We start from the raw sequence: 23,674 nt of genomic DNA on the forward strand, positions 1-23,674 counted from the left end.
GAACCAACGTGAGTCCAGTGGTTGTCTCCTGCCCAGAGTTGTCAGGTACAAGGAGACTTGGTGTGCACTACGCAGGGAGTGGACTGCAGCATGTCACAGGTATGCTAAGTTCACAGGGTGTCAGACACATGTAGCGTATGTGTCATAGCACCACACACCAGGCAGGAACACAAAGAGGGAGGAGAGCGTGTCTCATCACGCACACACAAGAATTCTAAGAAACCGGCGCTATAAACTGGCAGAGGATTAAAGACTTCTCGTCCAGTTTTACACAAGGATTGTTCTTATTCTAAACTGAAAACCGCCTGTAAGCAAGCACTTCAGACTTCCTAAGCCATCTGGCATATGACCAGAGAAAAGTGTCTTAGCTCAGCAAGGAGGAAGGGGAAAAGGGGGAAGTCGTCCACTACACCCTTTGGAAATGCTAGCAACCCTCCCACCAGGATGGATTTGAATATGGTAGGTAAAGTTCTACCTCTATATTCACTTAATAATCATGCCAAGTCGCACTCCCAAACCACTGTAGATCCCTAGAGCAGTGCAGAATCTTTCTGCCTGTACATACCATCATCTTTCCCAGACTGAAGAGAGAACCATAGCATTCTCGCATCTACACAAACCATCTGTGGCTTTTTAGCAAGACTGCCCAAGTCTCTAAGCTGGTTGATGGAAAACCAAAAGAAATAGGGATGCGTGGGCGGTTTGTCTTCTGGGCCAGCCACAAATGCCCTGTCTTGTTTTCCTCCACCAGCCTTCTGTCCCCCGAGTGCTGCTGAGGGAACCTTGCTTAGACTGAGCCCTTTGTCGGGGACTTTTGAGGGGTTGAGCCGGATGAGGGCAATGCTGAAAGCCCCAGGGGACAGGGAGTCACCATCTTATAGGTGACTTTTCTTTCCTAAGGCTTTTTTCCCTCAGAAGAAAGCCTTTGCCTCTCAATTGTCATTCTACTCCCCACTGCCATGCCCACACCAAGCCCAGCTCTTCTCTTCTTCAGTCCTAAGGTTTCCCTAGACCTATTTTGCATCTTGCTAAGGCTTCTTTTCTGGAGGAGAAGCCTTCTTCAGCTCTCGTGTTCCAGGGGTGGCTACCCACCAGGGAGGCCTGACTCAGACAGCTCTCCTTTCACGGAAAGTATACCTCAAAGAGTCCTACCCTACTTCACTTGAGACATACATCACGGCAATGAAAGGCAACGTGCCCTGGGGCGGCTGCCGCCACAGCCTGACTGAGTGTCCACCTCCAGTTCATAGACTGAGGTAGTCCCTGAAAGCACAGGACCCAAGACTTTCCCAAAGACATGCTCTTTGTGAAGGTACCCTCCCCTCCCATCACCTCCAGCCCAGTCCCTAGAACCTTCTCTTCACTAAGGGGGACTGTTCCAATGGTGTTAAGAAGCATCTTGTGCCATTGGCACAAGAAAATCTCACAGGCTAGGGAATCAGACTAACCCGGGTTTAACTTCCAGTTTTGCCATTCACGGTATAGGGAACTCCTTGGCAAATTGCTGAACCTGGCTTACTTAACATGTGCGTAAAATAGAGACACCAATACCTATGCACAATTGTTGTGAGGATTAAACAAAACTACAGGACAGCCACTGCCCAGCGCTCAGGGGGCACCTGGTCCAAAGCTGCTGCTCTGGTTTTAACTCTTGCTTCTCTTGCACCGCAGAATGCAGGAAGTATCACACCAGGCATGTCCCACTTAGGATGGCTGAGACATTGCTGCCCGAGGCTGACTTCATAGGAGCCGAACAAGTTCCGTCCTGACTGTGTTCCTCTGGGCGTTAAGGTGTCCTGAGTTAATCCAATGGAGCATATATATTCACAGCAACACAGCAGTGAATCTACTAACTACCACCTCCATCTCCTCACCTCACGCCTGACTCAAGCCTAGGGTTTGGAAAAAGCTGACTGCCAAGTTTGCCGAGGTTTTCAGCCAGTACGGTTGTGATGCAAATCGTGGGTCCTGAAATAAAAGCTGTTCCTGGTAAGTTCTCCTGACTGGGTCCCCGCTCTCTTGTCATTCTCATTTCCACAGAGAGCACCCATTTGCATGTGTGGGTCTGGAGTGACTGATCAAGACTGCAGAGCAGGAACTGGCTCAGGCTCCAAGGCCAATTTGTTCGGAGTGTTTCAATTGTACGTCTCAAATCCTGCAATTGCTTATCCATCCTAGGAAATGGCTCATCAAGTCAGCCAAAAATGATGAGCCCGGCTATACCTTGGGCCCTTTGTCACCTTATGCATAGGCAAAACTCAATATATGACCCATGTCACAGAAGACAACCATGGCTTCATTCGAAAAATCCCAAAGAGCCCCCCAAAAATCTCCCCTGCCACCTGTTATTGGCTCTTTCCTTCTCTTCTAAACCTCCTCCGTGTCTAAGAGACTACAGTGCATTTAAGCCTGAAAACACAACCAGCAAGTTATACAACAGGGTTAGCTGTCTAATTTCCTTAGCATGAAAGCCACAGGCACCTTTTCATAATCATCACCACACTGCAGTAGAAATCCAGAGAATATTTAGTCCTAAAAGACTCTGTGCTCCTCTGTGCGTTCCTAGAATACTACTTACGAAAGTTTCTGCAACTCAAGTAAAAATGTACACATTACTAACTTCCGACCACAGCCAGGATGAGAAGGAATTCTGCCTGGAGTTGTTAGCAAAAGCAAAAAACACAAGCCCTCAGAGCATGCTCTTGCGGTACTTCTTAGGTTCCAGACATCCGTTCCAGTGTCTGGCATTGTCCTGATTTGGAATGTCCTGATCCAAGTTGTGTATCCCCCTCCGACTCGCCTGCCGTCGCTTTTGTTGTTTCTAAAGGCTGTCAGCAAGCGATTCGATTTAAAGAGAGTAGGCGTCACCATTCATACAGAAACCGGTTACCATCGCTAGCCACCACCCAACTCATCCCGCCTGAAGCTCTGACACTCTGTCCTCTGTGATGTTTCCTTGCAATGCTGCTTCCAAGCTTGTGAAGATTCTTGCTCCCTCCCTCCACCTCCTACCCCCCCACCAAAACCTCTTCTCCCTTTCCTGTCTACTGAGTACCCCAAAAGTGGGTTGATAATTATGTAATCTTAATTTAAGGACTAAAGATGAAATAACTATTTCCTTTCTCTAACTCTAATTTTCTAGAGAGAATTTTAAACGTCAGCTTTTGAATACCTGAAAAAAGCAAATGAGACAGACACAGAAGGCTATAATTTCTAGTATTTTTAGTTTGGAAATGCACTTTTCTTTTAACACTAATGAAAAAAAAATGCCTGCTTTTGTGTTCCCAAAGGGAGGGGGAGACCGCCTTTACCACCTGCAGCAAATGAAACTGACACCGGATTAAACAAACAGCTCAAGTTTAGAAGTAAAAATATTTTGCTACTCTTTAAATATTCTGAGAATCTACAACCACACTTATTTCCCTAGAGTGTGCATGGCGTGGGTGAGACATTCTGCACATCTATCTTTGCACAATATAGACTATTAGTCCCTTCAAATGAAAATCTGCAGAAGATAAAATGCTCCCCTCTTCTGTTCTCACGCCAACAAAATGTCCTGAGAGCTGTTTGCTGATAATGAAATCCACATTCAACTTATCTTTTTAAATCAAGAAGCAGATATTTAAAAGAATACATTCTCTTATCAGAAGTTAGACAAGACCAACAACTAAGACCTAATCAAATGAGTATATTTCAAAAAAATTTGTTCTCTTCAATAGTTGCATGAGGCTTTTGGTTTCTTTTTTTTTTTTTTCAGGAAAATGTGCAAATAGCGTGGTTACCTGGGTCTGCTGGTCACTTCTAGTTTTTGGACTCTTGAAGATGGTGAGTTTTGCTAATGATGAGCAGCCGTTTAAAAACCGGATAGCTTTTCTGGCAGCCACTCTTTGTGTGCCATCTTTTATAAAGGTGCTTCTTGTTGCTAAGAGATCAGTTGCTTAGAGACCAAATCATTAAAAAAAAATATATATGTCAGGGGCCAACATAAATTATAACCAAATTGTGTCATTTCATCTCGGCCTCTGGATGTTTGGCTTTGTAATAGATCTCAGCGTACCAAGAGAAGCCAATTACTGATCACAAAGAAAAAAACTGACCAAGAGGAGGGGGAAAGATCTGTGCGTACTCTCTGTGAACAGCGAGTGGTGCCACGGGCTCCTTTTGATGGGGCTGCACTATCCAAGGACTAAAAAAACTTTTGCTCTTCGCGGGATCCTAGTCAGGTTGTCTAAAGGCACGGAAGGTTTGAAGCATACAGGTGCAGCCGTGCACACGAGTATACACACACCCACGCCTGTCCGCGCAAACTTGAGCGCAGTTTTGAAAATGGACATGTGTGGGAACTGTCAACTCCTTTAGTGTTTTTTAAAAGAGAAATTCTACACTTAGGAAAATATAAGTTGGATCTTAGCTTTTAGCCAGGTGGTTTTTATGCTGTACTGCTTCAGGTCCAGGAATACACACACACACACACACATATATACACGCATACATACGTATGTATGCATATATATGTGTGTGTGTATGAGAGAAGTGAAAGCTAGCCTTAAATGTAAGAGGCTTTTGTTTACTCCCTTGTATTCAGACATAGGTTAGCCGGAGGGCAGAAACAATATAGTTCATTAAGTCTCAGTCAACATTTCTTCATCCTGACTTTGCCCCAAAGCCTGCCCCTCTCAAGTTAACTCTTAGCTAAACAACACACATATCTGGGTAATATTTACATCTTAGGAATAATGCTGATAAATGAGAACCTTATTCTTTTAACATACAGATGTTACTGCTTCAAGCTCCCAAACAGGTGGGACTGGAGGTATTTGGGGCAAAATAAGGCTTCACTGTTTAGCTGAGTAATGCAACCCTCTCCCGGATCTCTTCTACTTCCATCCTTCAAGGTCTCTTTCACCCCCATATCGTAGGGAATAACATAAGCACATAAGACATCAAAGTCTTGGAATTGAAATCAAGGTAAGAGATAAACCTGTGGTTGGTGGCTCTTTAATCCCAGTGTTTGGGATGCAGAGGCAAGTGGATTTCTATGAGTTCGAGGCCAACATAGTCTAGAAAGCATTTCCATGCCAGCCAGAGCTACACAGTGAGACCCTGTCTCAAAAAAGAAAAAAAAAGGGGGGGGGGGTTAGTAAGAGATGAGAATACCCTAGCTCTTGAGTTTGTTTTCTGTTTTTATTTCCCTCTTGACTCCAAGTTTACTGTTACAGACCTTTGTGCTCTGAGCTTAACCAGTGTTACACTATTACTCTCTCAGTACACTGAGGTGGGGACAGGAGGGCTACACTGGATGGAGAGGTCCTGTTCTTAGCTCAGCCCTAGCCATTGTAATGGCCCATTGTTGATCCACAAAGTAAAAGCACACAATGGATTCCAATTTGTTTATACAGAAACATCCCCATAAAGAATCACCCCTGGAAAAGTGTGACACCATTAACCCCCAGCAAAAACTTCAAAGAGGAAAAGAAAATGCTAACTAACTTCTACCGACCCGCACTATAAATGGACCCAACATCTTGAGTGTGGCAGAATGAACGCAGGTGTGCCAACCAAACAGATGTTCCCTTGTGAGGATGTGCTTTCTCTTCTAGTCTTGTCTGTGCTGCCACCACTTTTAAAGAGGCATGGAAACAAACTGGGAGATCAGAGATAGGAGGGACAAAGGCAAGAGAATAAAATATCTAGAAAAGGTTATGGAAGAAATTGAGAGAGCAAGAAGAGCAGCAGAGAAATATACTCGGGAGCTTGACCGTATGTTCCTTGAGGGTGGAAATCATCCCCTTCTCTCCCTCTCCAACTGCAAGCACTTTGCTGAGGATTTTTGCATTAGAATGCAACTACACATTACTGCAAAGTCAACCAAGAGAAAGGGAGAGGGGAGACTCCAAGAAACTGCAACCCCTTTTAACTCTAGACTCTCTGTGAGTCAGTCCTCCATTAGAAGTCTCTACAGAGACATCAGTGTTTTGGACCTAAGTGTGTGCCCACCCTTTTTGACCGTCCATTCTGATTTCTCTATTTTGACTCTTCCCCTATCTTCCCCTATCCCATGGCCATTCATTTAGAAACCTCAACTTCTATTTCTAGAACATCTCCCTGCCTTTGGCCATTTCCTGCCCATCAAGCGGTAACTGAGGCACCATCCTGGATTCAAGACATTGGCAGGCCAAAGATTCTCCTCTGCCCGGTGTAAGTGGGTAAATGCGATTAAGAACCCATCCAGTTGCTAGTACTTGAGATTACCAAAGGAAATAAGCTTGGCAAATGCCCCAAACTTGAAGCTTCACAGCAAATATAACTTCATACTAAGAAGTATAATCCATTGTCATTTCAATTATCGTTGCATGGCAGACCACTTATTCCTGGGTACCTGGACCAGAGTCCCCAAACACCAAGCACACCACTGCTGGCAATCTGCCCAGCCCCTGTAATCCTTCTCCCAGTCTCGAGAATGGAGTAGCTGCTCTATCCCTCATAGGAGCCTAGAACAGTGAGCACATGTCTCCAGGTGAAACAGATGGTACATGCAGTGGCATCAAGCACTAAGGCATCCTCTATAGAGATGCCAGGCACTAAAGAAGCCACCAAGCATTCCCTGATGCCACTCTCAACTAAATACAAAGACCCTGGTGCTATTACCTATTCCTCAATTGCCAGTAGTCCCCACCCCACCCCCAACACCAAAGTCTTATTTCTTAGCTGCAACCCAGCAGACACCATGTCTAGGAAGGATCAGATACCCCTCATTAGCTACTAGGAAGGACCCTTTGTGCCCAGGGAAGGTTCCAGTGTAGTGACTCTTCCTGTTTATCCAGGAAGTGGGTCCCAGAAGAGCCAGAACAGCTTCAAGAGAAACACAATCATCTAGTTAAGGTTGAAGAATGTTTCAAAGATCTAGGGTACCCCCTTAAAGGCTCTAGAGGAGTTAATAGAAGCAGAGTCCCTGCCAATATAAGGTTGCTTGTTTCAAGCAATTTCACCTTCCCAAATGCCTTCTCTGGACAGAAATTACTCTTAGAAGCCAAAGACTGAGGGAAGAAAGGAAAAGAGAGCCTGCCCTGGAGCAATTCTGCCTAACCCAAAAGTGACCACTCGAGTAGGGGTGAAGTGTAGGGAAGCAAAAGCACTACAGACTCCTCTTGAACTCTAGGCCTAAAGGTCAGGAAGAAACAAGGGTCAGCTCTCCCTGGGGAGGGCAGCTCCTGCCAACTAAAGGTCCCTTAATAAGCTTCTGCCTATGCTAATTGCCTTTTGGGGCTCTGTAAAATCTTTGTCAAAGTCCCCAGGAATTTCTAGTATGATAATTCTTGAGAGAAAATGCCTGGGATTCATGAGTGGAGTCAAGACCTTAGGTTAGTGCTACCTTCTCTGATCTCAGCCATCTGTCAAAGACCACGCACGCCATCCTCTTCCTGGCCCTGTTCACCCCAGTCTACTCAGCAAAGGCCGCTTTATCCCCTTGATTCCCGCCCAGATTCTTCACAAGTGTGCCCAGCACTTGCGCAAAATTTACATCAAGGATATGTCAGAGGACATCCCATGGACTTTTGAGCCCAATGAACTCCTCAGAAGAGTTGACATGTAACCAGGACCCACCTCCCCATTTTTTACCTCTTGACTTCCATCACAGAAGAAAATCCCCAGACTTGAGCCCACTAACAGTCTGGGAGCAGGCCTGCCATTTGATGGTGCCAAACCCCCTTGTCAAGAACCTAACAGAGACATTGTCCAACATGTAGAAGACTGTGTTAGAGGAAGCTGACTGTCTTGAGTGCCAGAATCATCACACCTGCCCAACTTTTCTAGTTAGATACTAGACATTTGAGGTAGGACATCTCTTGTGCTGCAATTTGTGTAATAACCAATATAACAAAGGATCAAAGTTTAATAAGCACCCAGCTTCAATTTCATCACTTGTCTCGAAGAGCCATGCTGTTCTTCTCGGGGATCATTTGGCTCAGGATGACCTTCTTCACAGCTGGTAATTTACACCCAGTTACTAGCTGGAAATTCTCAATTGTACTTATATGCAAGTCTTGCTTAGAGGAAAAACAAAAACACAAAATATGAGGCAGGAAATCAGAAGGACTCTGACGTAGTTGCGAGGGAAGAACTTGCCAGTGATCTGGCCCCACGAGACACGTGTATGCAATATCAATCCTAAGAATATTCGGCCGGAACCAATTGACTCTGGTATCTTATAATCCTCAAGAGAAAAACATGAGGTAATTACTAATCATGACACAATTATAAACCCACAATGATTGTTTTCTTAAGGTCCATCAACTAAAGCAGGTAAAACTCCCACTTATCCACCAAAGCTGCCTTCTCTTCTTTCCTGGCCTCTGCAGCCCCCTTCCGGTCCTTCCTCCTCTGCTCTCTACCCATGTCCCTCAGTCAGGACTCATCTGTAGATCAGCAACACTCCCCAAGCCCTGCCTCCACACTTGGGCAGGCACATGCTCTCCCCTCCTCCATAAACCTGGCACAGCACACATCTTAAATGCAGTGAGCAGAAACAAAGGCCAAACAGCAGCAAATCTAACTGCTCCATCTTTGGACACTTGGTTTTGTGTTTTATTTGGGTCTTGGTTTTCTCTTTGGAAGACCAATTTTTCTGTGACTCAGTCTCTAGCCAGCAGGGTACAAAATACTTCCACATGGCATATGGAGCGCGTTTCAAAACCACACATATCCTGACCAGGCATGTCCAAACACCGTATTTTAAGAACACTGTCCTTAGAAGAAAGAAAAGAATCCTTCTCAAGAAAAGCAACCTGTGAGTGCCTGCTTCAGACAGCATTTTCCCTGCCTGATGCCAAGCCTGAGACTCCCCACTTTTCATTCTTCAGAGAGAGCATACAGCATACTACTGGAATATCGATCAAAGTCCTACAGAAGGTAATGAAGGAATCCATGCGCAGGAGAGACTTGGTTTAACTACAGGCAAGACCATTCACCCAGAACATTATGAAAATGGAAGTTTCAGCAGGTTCCGGATCCGTGCCTCAGAGGCCTTTTGGGGACACAGAAGGCTCTGCTACCCCAGGCTTACAAAGCTGATTCCTGCAGAAAGAGCCTTTTATTTCTCCCACCTGACATTCTCATCCCTGGGGTGGCACCAATGAGAACAGAACCAGCTGGAGGGGTTTGCCACCATGTGTTCTACCCATACCCATACATCTCTCAACCACAGGCATGGGCTCCAGAACTAATTGGAATCCTCTGGGGGGGGTTTGGGGGGGTGGATATGATCAAAATACATTATATATATGTATGAAAATGTCATAATGAAACCTATCTGTACAGTTAATATACACTAATAAAAAAATAATAGGCAAAGCCAAGTCCTTTGAAAATTAACTAGGAAACTGACCACAATTTCCCACTGTACTCCTTAATATCCTGTTCTTCCCAGACTCCTGGGCCAATGTTAGAGCAGAATAATGAAAGAGAAAATAACCACGTTCCAACTAGGAGACAAGGTGGCTGCAGAAGGCCACCAGGCTAACACCATTGTCTCCAAGAGGCGCCAGGGAGTCCATGGTGCACACAGACCTATTCTCTGGCAGACTGGAGCTAGTCTGCTCAGAAGTGGCTGGCTGGGAAGCCGAAGGTTGAGCTTGCTTGAACTCAAGGTGTTGCCAGGCCAGGCCTTGTCAGATTCTTCAGGTGCTACCCTGGAGGCTGCTAAGAGCCCTCTCCTGGGCATCTTTGAGTCACTGCAGTTGAACTTGGTGCTTCTGCTCTGAGCAGAGCAGTTATTACTGTTTGTGCTCTCTGTACCCTACCAATGTCCTAGGGTCTTACCGCTCTGTCCAGCTCTCCTCTGAGCAGCCTCTGCCTGCTCTCAAATGTCCTCCCTCCTTCCCTCTCCCCTTCCCATTTGTCCAATAAAACCCACAAATCGATGATTAACCAACTCATGGTTTTCTCCTAGCTAAGACTATAAAATGTAGCCCAAGTCATCCCTTTCCTCAGTGCTGGGCCAGCGCAGCTTCACACATACAGACGTACGCTCCTACTTCTTTCAGTATTAGGAGGAATATGGCGCATATGTAATAAAGTTGGGGTGCTGTTCCAGAGTTAGGCTTTTAGCTCATTGAATTCACTGGAAAACGCAAGTCTCTAACAACCAGACATGTTGAATTGCCTGGGTCTATCCTTCCTGTGGCTTGTTTTTTTTTTGTTGTTGTTGTTGTTTTATATTTATTTATTATGTATACAATACTCTGTCTGTGTGTATGTCTGCAGGCCAGAAAAGGGCACCAGACCCCATTACAGATGGCTGTGAGCCACCATGTGGTTGCTGGGAATTGAACTCAGGACCTTTGGAAGAGCAGGCAATGCTCTTAACCTCTGAGCCATCTCTCCAGCCTGTTGTTGTTTTGGGTTTTTTTTTTTTTTTTGAAATCAAGTTTAACATCTCAAATACCTCATTAGATATTATACAAAATTTCAAAGATCATTCTTCAAACAACTATTTCCCAGCAATGTCAGCTCAATGGGAGACAACCAAAGCCTGTATAAGTCTCGGTGGTTGAGTTGAGGTGGAAATGTTGGGAAGTTCAACATCTCCATGGAAGAATAGAATAATGGGCAGTGCCAGAAGTTGGAAAATAAACGGAATGCAAAGTTGTCTGTGTTCAACTATGAGCTGGACTGATATCTTAAGGCCCTGATGTCTCTCGCTCTTCCCCCAGCCCCCAGAAAAAAATCTACAGCCCTCTCAGGAGTAAGGACCACGTCTCACTCATCTTCCTACCCCTGGCATGCCGATGGTAGCTGTCAGTAGCTCTCTCTGCCTTGCCTGACACTCCTCTGATGCTAACGGCTGAGCTGTCTTCATGTTCAATCCTGTTACCTTTCCCAGACCACTCATGTTTGAAACGGTTGTTCTTATTCAAGCTCCAAAGCTCTGCCTGTTGTTCCTTTGGAAAATACAACTCCCAGACTCCTCCTGGACAACGCAGGTGTGCGCACAGGTATGGGACATCCTTCCCAGACACCCTTGCGCTCCCCGTTAAAAAGGCAGGGCCACACGAGGCTCTCTCTCTCGTTCGCCTTTCCTTGTGTGTCCTGCGCACCTCCCCGCCCTTTTGTGTTCCCCTCCCCCATTAAAGTGGACCCACGTGGGAGCCGCCGTGTCGTGTCTGTGTTTGTTCCGCCGTGTGTGCCTGTCCTGTGCCCCGTGTTTTAAGAAGAACAACCCTGTTTTTTTTTTAAGAAGAACAACACTGCCCTCTACCCAAAGTGGGGGTCCTACAGCCTGCCCATCCCCGTGGCATGAGTTGAAGCTTTGATCCCTAGAGCCAACACTAGTGTTCAATAGTTGCTCCAGTGTCACAGGTTTTCCCACAGTTCCACTTGCTTCAACAGACCCCCCCCCCCCCGTTGAACTCTGGAATCTCCCACCTAAGGAATTCGTCAGCAAGGTTGGTTCATCAGAGTCCATTGCTCATTCCAGATGGTTTTGCCCTTTCCCTTTCTACAGAGAACACACTTTCATCGGACCTTGACTCTTTTCCTAACACCCACTTCCCTCTTTTCTGGAAGAAATGCCTTGATTTGAACCCCTGGCCAATATCTGGCTCCCAGCTAAACAGTCACCTTCATCTTTGTCCTGGAGCTAAGATCTGCTTTGCTCCTGGGATGGCACAACCTCCCAGATCTCACTCGTTTCTCGACTTACTAGTAATACAAAATGAGATTGCTGTGCCCTTTGCCCTCCCAGCTGCCCCGACACTCAGCATCCAGTCCGTTTCAACAAGAAGCTCTAACATCCAGGCCCCCTTGACAACTCTCAACATAATCACAAAGGATCTGCAAAAAGCAGTAAGCTCGGCGCAAAAACACACACATAACTTCCTTTTTGCACTGCCAAGAGAAACAGAAGGTAGCCGTGTACACGCGTGTGTGGGGTGTGTGTGTGTGTGTGTGTGTGTGTGTGTGTGTGTTGAGGCAGGGGTTGTTCTGAAATGGAGTTATTGCTAAAGAACTAGAAGTTTTGTTTAATAGCATTCTCTGTAAGAGAGTGGGAGATACACGTCTCTAACGATGAGAAACGCTTCATTGTCTGGGATGCGTCCCACTTTCTATGGAATTCCATTCTTTTTTGACGAAGACAATTTACATTTCAAATACCCTGTTCGACACTACACACGGTTCCAACAACATTTTTAATGAATTCTTTGTCAAAAAGTCATAATTTAGGGACGAGTCCCTTAATGAGAGGTTGGCTGACTGGGTGGCCATTGCCTGTGCCACGTCTGGGACAAATCTGGGCACAGAACAGTCTTCCCAGAGCTATTGTACCTGCCTGCTGCCCTGAGACCCATGTTCCAAGGCTGTGCTCTCCCCAATAGAGACACCACCTCAGATCCACTGTCACTCCGTGTTCTTCCCAAGGAAGTGTGCGAAGAGCCATGCTGTCGAGGGTCCAGTGAGACCTTCTACAATGCTTTCACGGGAAGGTCTTTGCACATAGGGCTCTTGGCTCCCCCTTCTCTTCCTACCCTTCAGGCATCCTGGGCATCCTTTCTACATCCCTTAACAGGAGAAGTCCTTTAGTCTTTTATCTCTTCTTGTAAATAGACAGAACTGTTCAGCTCTCTGTCTGTATTTACAAAAGAAACACTTGACATTTCACCCCGAGGTGGGGGCAGGGAATATAGAAGATTGTGTGGAAAGAACTGGGGACAGGGATGGGATATTCTTCCAACTCCATGTCATACACAATGTTTCTGCCACCCATTCCAGCAGAGGCTGGCAAGAATGGAGCTTGAACACCCGTGCTATTCCTTCTTCCCCAGGCTCCTGCCCATCACTGAGTGGCAGCCTACTTCTGACCTAGGGGAGGGCAGGCACCCAGGAGCTCAGAACTGTTTGTAACGTTTTATATAAGGTTCCTGCTCAGTTTCCCGGGAACCACATCCAAATGAGGTGGTATTTCTCTTCCTAAAGTGCCTGGCACATAGTAAGCACTCAGTAAATGTTAACTATTAAATAAGGATAAATCCAGAGGGTGGTCATGACTGGTGCATGGATAATAGTAGACACAAGACCTACCTAGGTATAAGCAGCTGAAGTATTAAGACCCCTGCTCTTAATACTTCCAGACTACAGGGAGTTTCAGCTCTTTAAAATGGAAAACAATGCCTTTTAGCTTAAAGATGACTGGTTACTGGAACTCCTTGCTGTTTCTAATCTCCTGAAGAATCTAAGGGTCTACCAAAAAACTGGCTAATCCACCTGGGACAAAAGCCTAGCTGAGGTGTCCATTAACATATCAAAGAGGACCTGGTCTCCAGGTTCTCCCAGCATCCCTCAGTCTCTGCCACTTCCAGGGTCCTGCTGGCTGGCACATCCCACCCCATACCCTGAATTCTCCAACTGGGCTTTCCTCTCTCTGGTTGCTCTGGCTTCTATATAATTCAGCCATTGTCTATGGCAGTCTCTTGGTCAGTCTCTTGGCCCCGGCTGCCCACTTTTGGTCGGCGGCTCCTCTCTTACTTTCCCTTCCCCCTTCTCCTCACATGGCTCAGGTCAGGTTCTGTTTTCTCTGGACTCTCCCAGAAGTCTCTGTCCCTGCCTCCGGCTCTGCTCTCCCTTTTATCTACAATAAACCATCTCTTCCACCACACCTAGGAGCAGTCATGTCCTTTCCTTTTTATTTCTTTTTTTTCAACCAACAACCAAAACACCAAAACGCCACCTCTTGGTCTTCTATCCAAAACAACCAGTTTCCAATTAGCCCGGTATTTGTTACAAAGAGTTACTAGGTTAACTTGGCATCTTCTGCGGAAAGCGGTCATTCTAGGGACCTCAAATCCAAAAAGCAAGCATGTGTTTCAAGACACCTGCGTGATGCCAGGAAATAGAAACAGCAGAGGGTTCTTGCATCCTCAGAATCCAGAATAAACCATTCTCTTAAGCGCCAAGTACTACCGTGTTGTTTTAAGTCCCTTCCTCCCCAGTCTCCACACCTCATCATTCTTGATGCACAGAGCTGGAATCATCACCTCTGTCTTCTAAGGCTCCCTGGATGTCCCTGGCCATTCGTCACTTCCTTCAATGCTAAGCTGCCTGCTGAAGTCACCACTCTGAGTTTCTCCTTTGCCCAGGACTGTCCATGCCCTACAAGTCCTGATGACAAGAGCCGAGCACCTACGTGCAGATGAAGACTCCCCCAAAGCTCCAGCATGGTTATCTTCGCATAGGACACCACTCCCAAAGTTCCCAGTATGCTTGCTTGACTGACTGAGTCAGCCTAAATTTGGCAACAACAACAACAAAAAAGTAAATTGAAGCAGATTATAAAAACAGCCTCCCTCACCCCACCTCACCTTTCCACCCCCCCAAAAAACACCCTGAAAAATATGGAATCAAAGGTAAAGACACTGAGGGTTTTTTGAGCAGCGAATGGCTCTGTATTGAACTGCTTTTCAGTAAGTGGCGGTCGGCAAAGGGGCTAGATGGACAGGCAGAGTCTGGGGCCAGGGACCGGCTACATGAGCCTAAATAGCTTCAAGACGGAAAGGAGGCACCTAGGTGAGAGATGGTTCAAATGAACATCCATGGACTTGGGGAAGTCTAAGGGAAGGGGAAATGTACTGTTGAACAGCTGGACTGTTCTAAGCCCCCTTCAGAGGCAAAATGTTCATGCAAATGGGAAAAGTTAGCCCGTGCTTACCGCGCAGTGATGAGCATGAGAAAACAGGAATTTGCTTCTAGAGACTACATGGAAAAGTCCCAAGTCAGGATTCCTGCCTAGGTCTGTTATTCCCATCCCCTCCAAGTCTTTCGTGATGTGTCTTTAGAGAGGCCAAAGGGAGAAGCAAACTGCAAGGGACGATGATCGCTCTGAACACACTGAGGGACATGGGCGGGGGCCAGGAACAGAAGGCACAAATCTGGAAGGCAATGGTAGGACTCTCATGCTGGAATCCCCAGGCTCGCTTAAGTCAAATATGAAACACAGAAGACAGAGATCGGGGACAATATTCTCTGATCAATTCTCTGATCAGAGCCAGGAGGAATGTCCTCAGCCTAAGACCCCTTAACAAAGCTCAAAATAATAATAAAACTCAAAAGGAAAATCAGGATGTGGTCATTTAAAATGAGTCCTGGCAGGGGTGGGGGGGGGCAGCAGGAAACAAAGGAAGAGAAAAATCATCAATTCAGATCTCTTTACGCTGACCTGCTAAGGACGGGGAACAAGGGCAGCGGTACCAACTCATCAATCTGATTCACCGGATGATGTGAAGACAGCTATTAAAACAGCGAGAACGGATTCTTCTTTCGAGATATTCGGCAGTCAAAGAACGAGGGGAGACACAAGAAAGAAACGCAAGGCAGAGAAGAGAGCTGCTTTGAGCAGGTGCAGTAAAACAACCGCACAACTCTTCATCACCTGAAGGTTTAAGACAAAAGACCGCAGCCAGCCATATTGCTTACTGGCCCTGGACAGACCATACTGTTAGTCTAACAGGCTTAGAGTAGCTTGCCTTTAACTCCAACTCCTTGCTGATCGTGACTTTGCAAACATCACCAGCCTAAAATTTATCTTCAATGTCATTCTAGAATTTGAGAAACCATCCTGCCTGGATGCTGGCCTGCCATGGGAGCGACTCAGCATAGGGTGGCCGGAGCCTCAAGGAGACAAACATCAGCAAATAGTTCTCAATAGGAAAACTGCATCTTCCTTTTATGGACTCAGTCTGTCACTTAGCCTCAACTCCCTTTTCTGCGTTTTAATTGCCTGGGAAGAACAGTGTTAAACCCAAGGAGTTTCAGCTCTTTAAAATGGATAAAGAATGCCTTTTAGCCCAAAGATACTGGTTACTGGAATTCCTTGCTGTTTCTAATCTCCTGAAGAATCTAAGGGTCTACCAAAAAACTGGCTAACCCACCTGGGACAAAAGCCTAGCTGAGGTGTCCATTAACATATCAAAGAGGATCTGGTCTCCAGGTTCTCCCAGCATCCTCAGTCTCTGCCACTTCCAGGGTCCTGTTGGCTGGCACATCCCACCCCATACCCTGAATTCTCCAACTGGGCTTTCCTCTCTCTGGTTGCTCTGGCTTCTATATAACTCAGCCATTTTGGCTATGCCAGTCTCTTGGCCCAGGCTGCCCACTTTTGGTCGGTGGCCTCAATACATGTGAGGGAAATCTTGCCTCTGCATTCTTGGCCAAATTTTCTATCTATTCAGGTGCGATGGCTTTTTCTAAACTGCTAAAGAAACCTGGGCTAGTGGGTACCCTGCCTATACATTTGTCTGGTCGGGAGAAAGGACAAACCAATATCCTTCTACATGGTTTGAAATCAGCTTCTCACCAAGAGACACCATTTTCTCTCCCTGGGGCCTGATCCCCAAGACTCTAGCTGTCGTGGTTTTCTGCTCAGGATGGAAAGAAACATATTCAGGAGAGCTCAGGCTGAGCCCTCCCTGGGCAAAGATGTAGTGGTCTTGGGTAGAAAAAATGGGCCTTGGAGGGAAGCGATGGATCAAACAGAGAAGAAGCTAAGAATTTCACTGAGTTGTGGGAACAAGCCTTGGGGGGGGGGTCACTATTTGTACAATATCTACACAAATGGTTTTAAATGCTGCATTAGTCTGAGCTAAAAGCCTTATTCGAATGAACCAGGCTGCAAGAGGTTAAATCACGTGAAAATGCATGCTTTTAAAGGCAACTACATTCAGTTAAGAACCACTTGTGTAGGATATGTCTCGAATAGTGTTGCCATTTGCAAGGGGGGGTGATTTAATCCCTTGACGCCAAAGAATGCCTGAGACATTGTATAATGCAACTGGAATAATTGCGTTTCTTGTTCATTGCAAAGATCTCGAGCTGAATACTCAACATTCTTCAACAGCTGAGTGGGTTTGGAGTGAATTAACAAGGCTCTTTAAAAAAAAAAAAGTAATACTGTGGAGGTAGACCGCAACTATTAGAACGGGATTTTGTGGAGCTCTCATACATGCTTTTTTCTCCAAGAAGCACTGTGCCTTATTCTTCGTTGATACTGCTGGGGTGATTCAGAAAGGCAAGGAAAAAGATAGGCAAAAGTCTTCTATACGAGTGCACAGATTCACCACGCCCCAGCCACACACCCTAAGTTTCCTCAGGATCTGCCTTTGCCTCCAGCCTTTCAAAGCTGTCCTGTGGGGTTCCCGCCAATTGGCCTCACTTTGCTGTAAAACACCTCAGTGTTCATGAGCTTGTGAACTCTCGAACGGGAGGGGTCCGGGGGGGGGGTCTTTATTGGTTCTTTATTATCATCCCAGCTCCTCTGCACACGCAATGGTTAGATTCGGGAGGCACTAATTACGATGCAGAATCAGCTAAAAGAAGGGAAAAACCGAGTCCAAAGTCAGGAAGATGCTTGCTACCTCCTCCACCCACCTCTTCTGGGAGGGCGAAGTACAAGTCAAGAGGGTGCTCTTCTTATCCCTGCCTGGCTCGTTTGCCAGAGCTGGCTGAATTCCATCACCACGCTTTGACAGCAATAATTGGGGAGTGGCGAGAAGAGCGAGAAAAGAGAGGCGTGGTGACACACAGTCAACCCAGAAAGAAGGTGGGAGAATGTTACCAGAAGCAGAGAGCAGCCGTTTTCAAAAGAGCGCAGTAAGGTGGGGGACAACGACAGCCAAGAAGGGGCTCCTGAGTTTGGAGAAGTTGAGATTTTCATTGTTTCTAGTGGGATGGGACAGAGAGGCACGGACTTGGGGGCGGGGCCTAAGGCCTCATAGTTCCAAAGCAGGCCCCTGGGGAAGGCAAAGTAGGTGGGGCCTCTAGTTCAGACTGTGGCTGGGCTAGAATCCAGAGTTGCACTTCTGGGCTGGTGTTACGGTAGAAGAAGCCTTGACAGAAAGAAAGCTTTGAGAAGTGTGGAGAAAGGGGGTTCTTCGGAGACTGGAGGCAAATCGAAAAGAAAGGATGGAGACCACACACACCAACCTCCTCTTTCCCCTGGGCTCCAGGGACTAGCCCACTCCACGTCAGTAGAGGGACATGGTTGTGACAAGAACTGAAGACTTTATGCTCACTTCTCCACAAGTGCAAATTCTCAAGCTAACAAGCAGTGACGCCGGCCGTCGTCTTATGAGAGCCTGCGTCACTTCCAAAAGTGACCACCCGGCGAGGCGACGGTCAGTCCAGACCTCAGGGTTGGTTCGCCAATGGTAAACTAGCCACTAGCATGGACGTTGAGGGCTTTTTCACAGGACTAAATTGAGTGTGGAGGTTGTCTTTTAGGCTAACGTTGCACCTTTTTACTTTTTTTTTTTCTAAATAAGATTTTTTTTGCCATAAACACAAGCCAGAGGTCATAGCTTGCCCGCTTATCTTTGTCTAGAATTGAAATCTGGTATTCCTAGTAGTCTCACCACCACCACGTTTATATTCCTGCTTTGAAAATTATTTAAGAGCCATAACTAAGAAACTAGTTTTTAACTCATTTCCAAAATGCATATTTTTGGATTTTTTTTTAAAAATCAAGTTAATCATATGAAGAAAAATATTTATGATTAGGTGGCCCGGGGTTAGATTTTTACAGCTTCATCCCAGTATATCAGTTGGATTGTGACCTGTCTTTTATGAGACGCAAGTCGAAGATGATCTAAAAGGACCAAGTAGTAGAAGACGTTGTGGGGGCGCCGGTAAACGGATCTGTGCTGGGACTTGGACGCATCTTGCCAGCAAGCCCAGCCCTTCCCAGCAAAAAAAATAACCATAAGCATTTACCTTATCCACATTATCTAAGGCCTTTCCAAAGGGAACAGATTCACCCAAGACCTCACAGCCAGCTGACGTCAGGGCCAAGAGAGAGGGACCAGGTCTCCAACACCCTTCCAGTGTCCCCATGACCTCAGTTGAGGATCAAACACACCAGCCTCTCCCAAAGCAGACAGGCCTAGGGCCAAAGTTGGTGTCCTTCCACACAGGATGGAGTGGGGGGGGGGAGGGACATGAATGCCCGGGGAGCGGGGGAGGGGGAGAATGACTGTGAGGGGCAGCAGATCCCCCTGGGGTAGCGTGCACTTCCTCTTTGGTTGGCTGCCTCTGCCACCCCATGCCCTTGTGACTATGTAATAGCTGTTGCCGTCACCTCTCAGCCCTTCGGAAGAGCTGCTTCTTTCTAAGAGACAATTCCAAGACCCAAGCTCTTAGAACCCACTTCATTTTTTACAATTGCAGCAAGGCTTTCCTGCGATGCACCCTCTCCCCAGGCTCTGCCCTCAGGCATTGCATCTACCTTCCTGTTTGATACTCCCCTCCCCCAGTAGCTTCTTATCACTAGCCAACTCTACCCGATGTGTGTCCCAGTTCTCCAATATGGACACTCAGATTCTCTTTGTAGTCTCTTGAGACAGGAAGACCAGGAATTACAAGTCTACCCGCAGGGCACTTCCTCATGTCCTCGCATGGTAACCAAAGAAAGACGATGGACAGGGTGCCGTGATGGCGTTGGATGAAGGAAGGATCTGAACCACTCTAAAGAGTGGGAGAAGACTGGGGAAAGTGTCCCAGAGAAAACATGTGAGCTGTGTCTTGGGGGCATTAAGTTAGAGGGGCAGAGAGGAACTTCCACCCTTGCCACAGAATCCACCCTGGGAGCAAAGCAGGAAGGACCCAGCAACTGAAGCACAGAACTGTGTAGTAGGAACATGGTAGGAACCAATGGCTCCCTCCTTGCTGATTCAGGATAGACCCCAAGTTGATAGTATAGAGTTATCTATCTATCCACTGACACAAACTGAGATTTCATGTCAGCGTCTCATTTAAGTTACCTGTCTTCGTCTTTAGTCTGCAGTTTTGTGAGGGTCTTGCCATGGAAGAAAAATACAAAGTACAGCTTATGAGACCCATGCTTTAACTGTTCTAAGAACAAGTTCAATGAATTCAAGTGCTATCTCCCCAGCATTTGAAACATGATGCCATGGCCACTCTGGCAGCTATAGCTGCATATTTAATCATAGATCATGAACTTATGCTATCAAGAGTATTCTAAAATCAAATGACAGATTTTCACTGTCTTGGTCTAAAACATGTCCATGTGGGAATCAGGAAGACCTGGCTCACCTCCAATTGCTAAGTATACCACCCCTGAGCCGCCGTCTGCTTTACTTTCTAGTCTGTAGAATGGAAGCAGTTGCCTAGGCCGGGGAGAAATGGATAGATGGTTTCTAAGGGACGTTTTCAGCTCTGCTATTTCCAGGACTGAACTCAGGAATTCTTTTGTTGAGCAGAGGCCCAGAACATTCCCTTCATGCCTATCCATCATGGTTATCATTGTGTCTGAGACACTGGCTCCCCTTTCTCTCAGGAACTCTTAGTATCGGTAACACGTAGACTCAAAAATTGTTCTGCTGCTAATAATCGCAGCCCTGTCCCGCTTCAGCTGGGAGCTTGAGGAGCTAGCTAACAGGGCCAGCCAAAAAGAGAGAAGAGCAGCTAGGCCCCGAAATAAGAATCATCTCAGGGTAAGGGACTGACTGCTTCACTTCAAACTGGAAAACTAAGCCCGAGCTGACAACTGTTGGCATAAGCTTACTGCATAGCTGTGGAAAGGAGGTAAGCCGGGGGCGGGAGTGTCAGACCCCATCTACCAACTCTGCAGAGGTTTTCTAAAGCCAGCAAAGGCCCTTTTATGTCTTCCTCAAATCTCTATCTCAGAGACCTTCAGAGCGAGGAAAGAGTTTTGGCCTCAGGCAGGGCCCTTCCTTCTTTCCAAAGCCCTATCTACTGTCTATTGTTGATGGCTCTTCTGTCTGAAGGGTGACTGGGCTTCTTGCCACCACCACCAGGCTTCCGTCTGGTCCCTGGTTTACATGGCTTTCTACTGAGCAAATAAACACTCATTCCCTCTAGAAAGACAAAGGCAGTCCATTCAGTGGAGTTGCTGCCCAGCTGACAGCTGCCTTGGCCTTCTTGCTGTGTGGCCAGGCACGTGCTGACCCCAAAGGTGAAAGGTTCTGACACCCTTCTCATCCCCCAGTTGGCCAGTTGCTACCAAGGATCATCCAAGAATTCTGACATTTGTCTTTCCTCCCCTACTCCTGCCTCCACAGCTCATAGTGACCCTTAGGATGGAGCTGATTGCAGCAAGGCCTTTCACCAGGTCAGCTGGAGGGAGGAAAAGATGACTGTGTGGTTCAGGAGCTTGGCCACAGCAGCAAACACCACGCGCCCTTGGCAGCCCTGAGCTGTGTCTTTGCAAAGGCAAGCCCGTCGGCGGTCCTTTTGTGTACTTCCTTCAACAGAGGACAATCCAAAGGTTCTTAGGATCAAGGGCCATGGCCCCTGTGCTGGCTTGACTCTGGTCGATCCTCCATATCTGCCATCCCTCCCTTATTTTGCTGTCTAAATCACACGACTGCTCTCCCTGACCTGAATCTTCTGTTCTTCATCCTTTGAATGACTAGACCTAATTCATCTGTCACCTTCTTTCTTTAATTACCAGTGAGTTGTTTTATCTTTTTGAGACTAAGGGTTACTATTAGCTAAATTTAGCTCATCAGAATGACTAGAAAACATCTTTGTGATTTAGAAATAAAAGCCAGGGGTTAGAGATGGCTCAGTGGTTAAGAACACTTGCTATTCTTGCAGAGAACTTGAGTTTGGTGCCCAGTAACCACATCAGACAGCTCACGACTGCCTATAACTTTAGCTCCAGGGAGATGTGACACTTTGGGGACTCACATGGGTACCCACACATATATACATATGCAGACTCATGCGCACATACACATAAATAAAAATAAACCTTTTTATAAAAAAGTCCCAGAGGATAGAAAGCCATCAAGGATTAATGAAAATTGTCCCGGAAAGTTACACTTTTTTAAACAATTAAGATTTTTGTAATGGTTTCCCTGCCAGACAAAAATCTTCATAAGATCTTTTATATATTCATAAAATAAGTAAAGTCGCAATTCCAAAATGAAGGCAAAGAGAGAAAAAAAAAAGGAATGGTCTAAACTTTTAATGGTCCCTTCCTTTTATTGCCCTGTTGCTCCCTTTAAACCGTATTTTTGAGTCCTTACCAAGGAGCTCAGTGTCACCTCTTCCCACCCAATGACACCATTAAGTCTCTGCCTCTCGCATAGTTCAGCTTCGGTCCACACTGGTTCCCCTGGCGGACAATGCCTAAACAAGAAAACCACTGCAAATTCAAGGGAACAGTTCTGGTTGCATCCCCTCTTCTAGTTCTTACCGCCCATGCCTAGTGTGAAGAGGTATTCGTCAACCAAGAGAGCTGAGACCCTGCCCAAACTAAAGGTGTGCCACTAACTTCCCCCATCTTCCAAATCACAGATTCATGGGAAGGCGGGGGTCAGGGTTTGGACTGATTGCCCTCAGAAGGGTGCTTTTTCAAATCCTGGTCTCAGCTGTCAAATGGTAGTCATTACTCTAAATAGTTACCTATTTTTGTCTGGGAAAACACTGGGGAAAAGTGTTAAGGTAGCCATGTTCCACCCTCATTACCCTCTATGTATAGTCTCCTTGGCCCTTGTTCTAGCCAGCCCCCAGCTCCCTATGTATAGTCGTCTCCTTGGCCCTTTTCCTAGGCAGCCCTCAGCCCCAGCACAGACAGACCATGGCCTTGGTAATGAACAGTAGCCCTGATCTGCACACATAGTCTCCTGGAAAGTACACAGAGGTGAAGTTGAAATGCAGCCTCCTTTAGGCTGATAGTTTCTATTTTTTTCTCTTCTGAAGTCACATGACCTTTACATTTGCCTTTGCTGTCTACTTGGTGGCCCTATTTTTTACTACTAGAAAATAAGTTCCTCGAGGGCAGGATCCATATCTGATTCATCTCTGGGTCTCCCTGCAGGAGGAGATGGGGATGAGTGAGGCCCCCAACTGTGGCACAAAATGCCAGAAAGTTGGGGAGAGCATGGGATGAAAGTCTACTGCCTTCTAAGGCTGGCCATGCCCCTGCTATCCCTACGCTCTTCCTTCACACTCCTGAAAGACCTCTCTCTTGCAGGAGCTTCTGCCAACTGTCACCATGGGACAGAATCCCCTGGGGAGCCTTCAGCTGTTAACCGCTTAGAATGCTGCTGTCCGCAGGAGTCTATGCATTAAAGGGCCGAGATGGAACAGGGATGAGGCTTTGGAAATAGTAGGAGCAGAAACCTCTGCCCCTGAAGGACATGTTCTCGTGTTTAAGGGTCAGGTTGTGCAGAACACGGTTTTGTTGTTGTTTTGTTATTTCTCAGTGGAAGGAATTAGATTTATTTAAGCCTGGCCCTGAGGAACAGAGAGATGGCTTTTCCACCCCAAATGCCCATGTTTAGGGATGCTCAGAGATGCAAAGAGCTGTGAACCATGCAACAGAAGCACAGTTAGGCAATGAGCAACAACAGCCTTGTGGCAAGGACTCTTCTCTTTCAAATCAAGTGTGGACTTCAGACCTTGACCTCGCAGGCCAGAATCTGTATTTTTCAAAAAAAAAAAAAAATGGTACTTCTGCAAATCAGTTCCTAAGTCATGAAAAGAAGGTTGCATACCAGAGACCTCTCTTTGGGATTAGAATACCGATGAGCAGCTAAATTAAGAAAAATATTTTTAAAATAAGATGAAGAAACACTTACACTGTTGTATGCCCCACATACACATAAATAAAAGTAAACTTTTAAATTAAAGTAAAAGTAAG

The 23,674-nt window shown here is 46.4% G+C and overlaps 1 protein-coding gene across 1 annotated transcript in view; it reads right to left on the reverse strand.

Moving 5' to 3' along the window:
* LOC101983205 (aromatase) overlaps positions 1-3,804 on the reverse strand; it is a 54,082-nt gene extending 50,278 nt beyond the window's left edge. The window contains exon 1 of the mRNA XM_005347365.3: positions 3,783-3,804. The gene's annotated coding sequence lies outside the window, so the exon portion shown is untranslated. The remainder of the gene's footprint in view (positions 1-3,782) is intronic.
* Between the last annotated feature and the right edge of the window lie 19,870 nt (positions 3,805-23,674).

This window comes from Microtus ochrogaster, chromosome 5 (genome assembly GCF_000317375.1).
Source record: "Microtus ochrogaster isolate Prairie Vole_2 chromosome 5, MicOch1.0, whole genome shotgun sequence".
Taxonomy (NCBI): Eukaryota; Metazoa; Chordata; class Mammalia; order Rodentia; family Cricetidae; genus Microtus; species Microtus ochrogaster.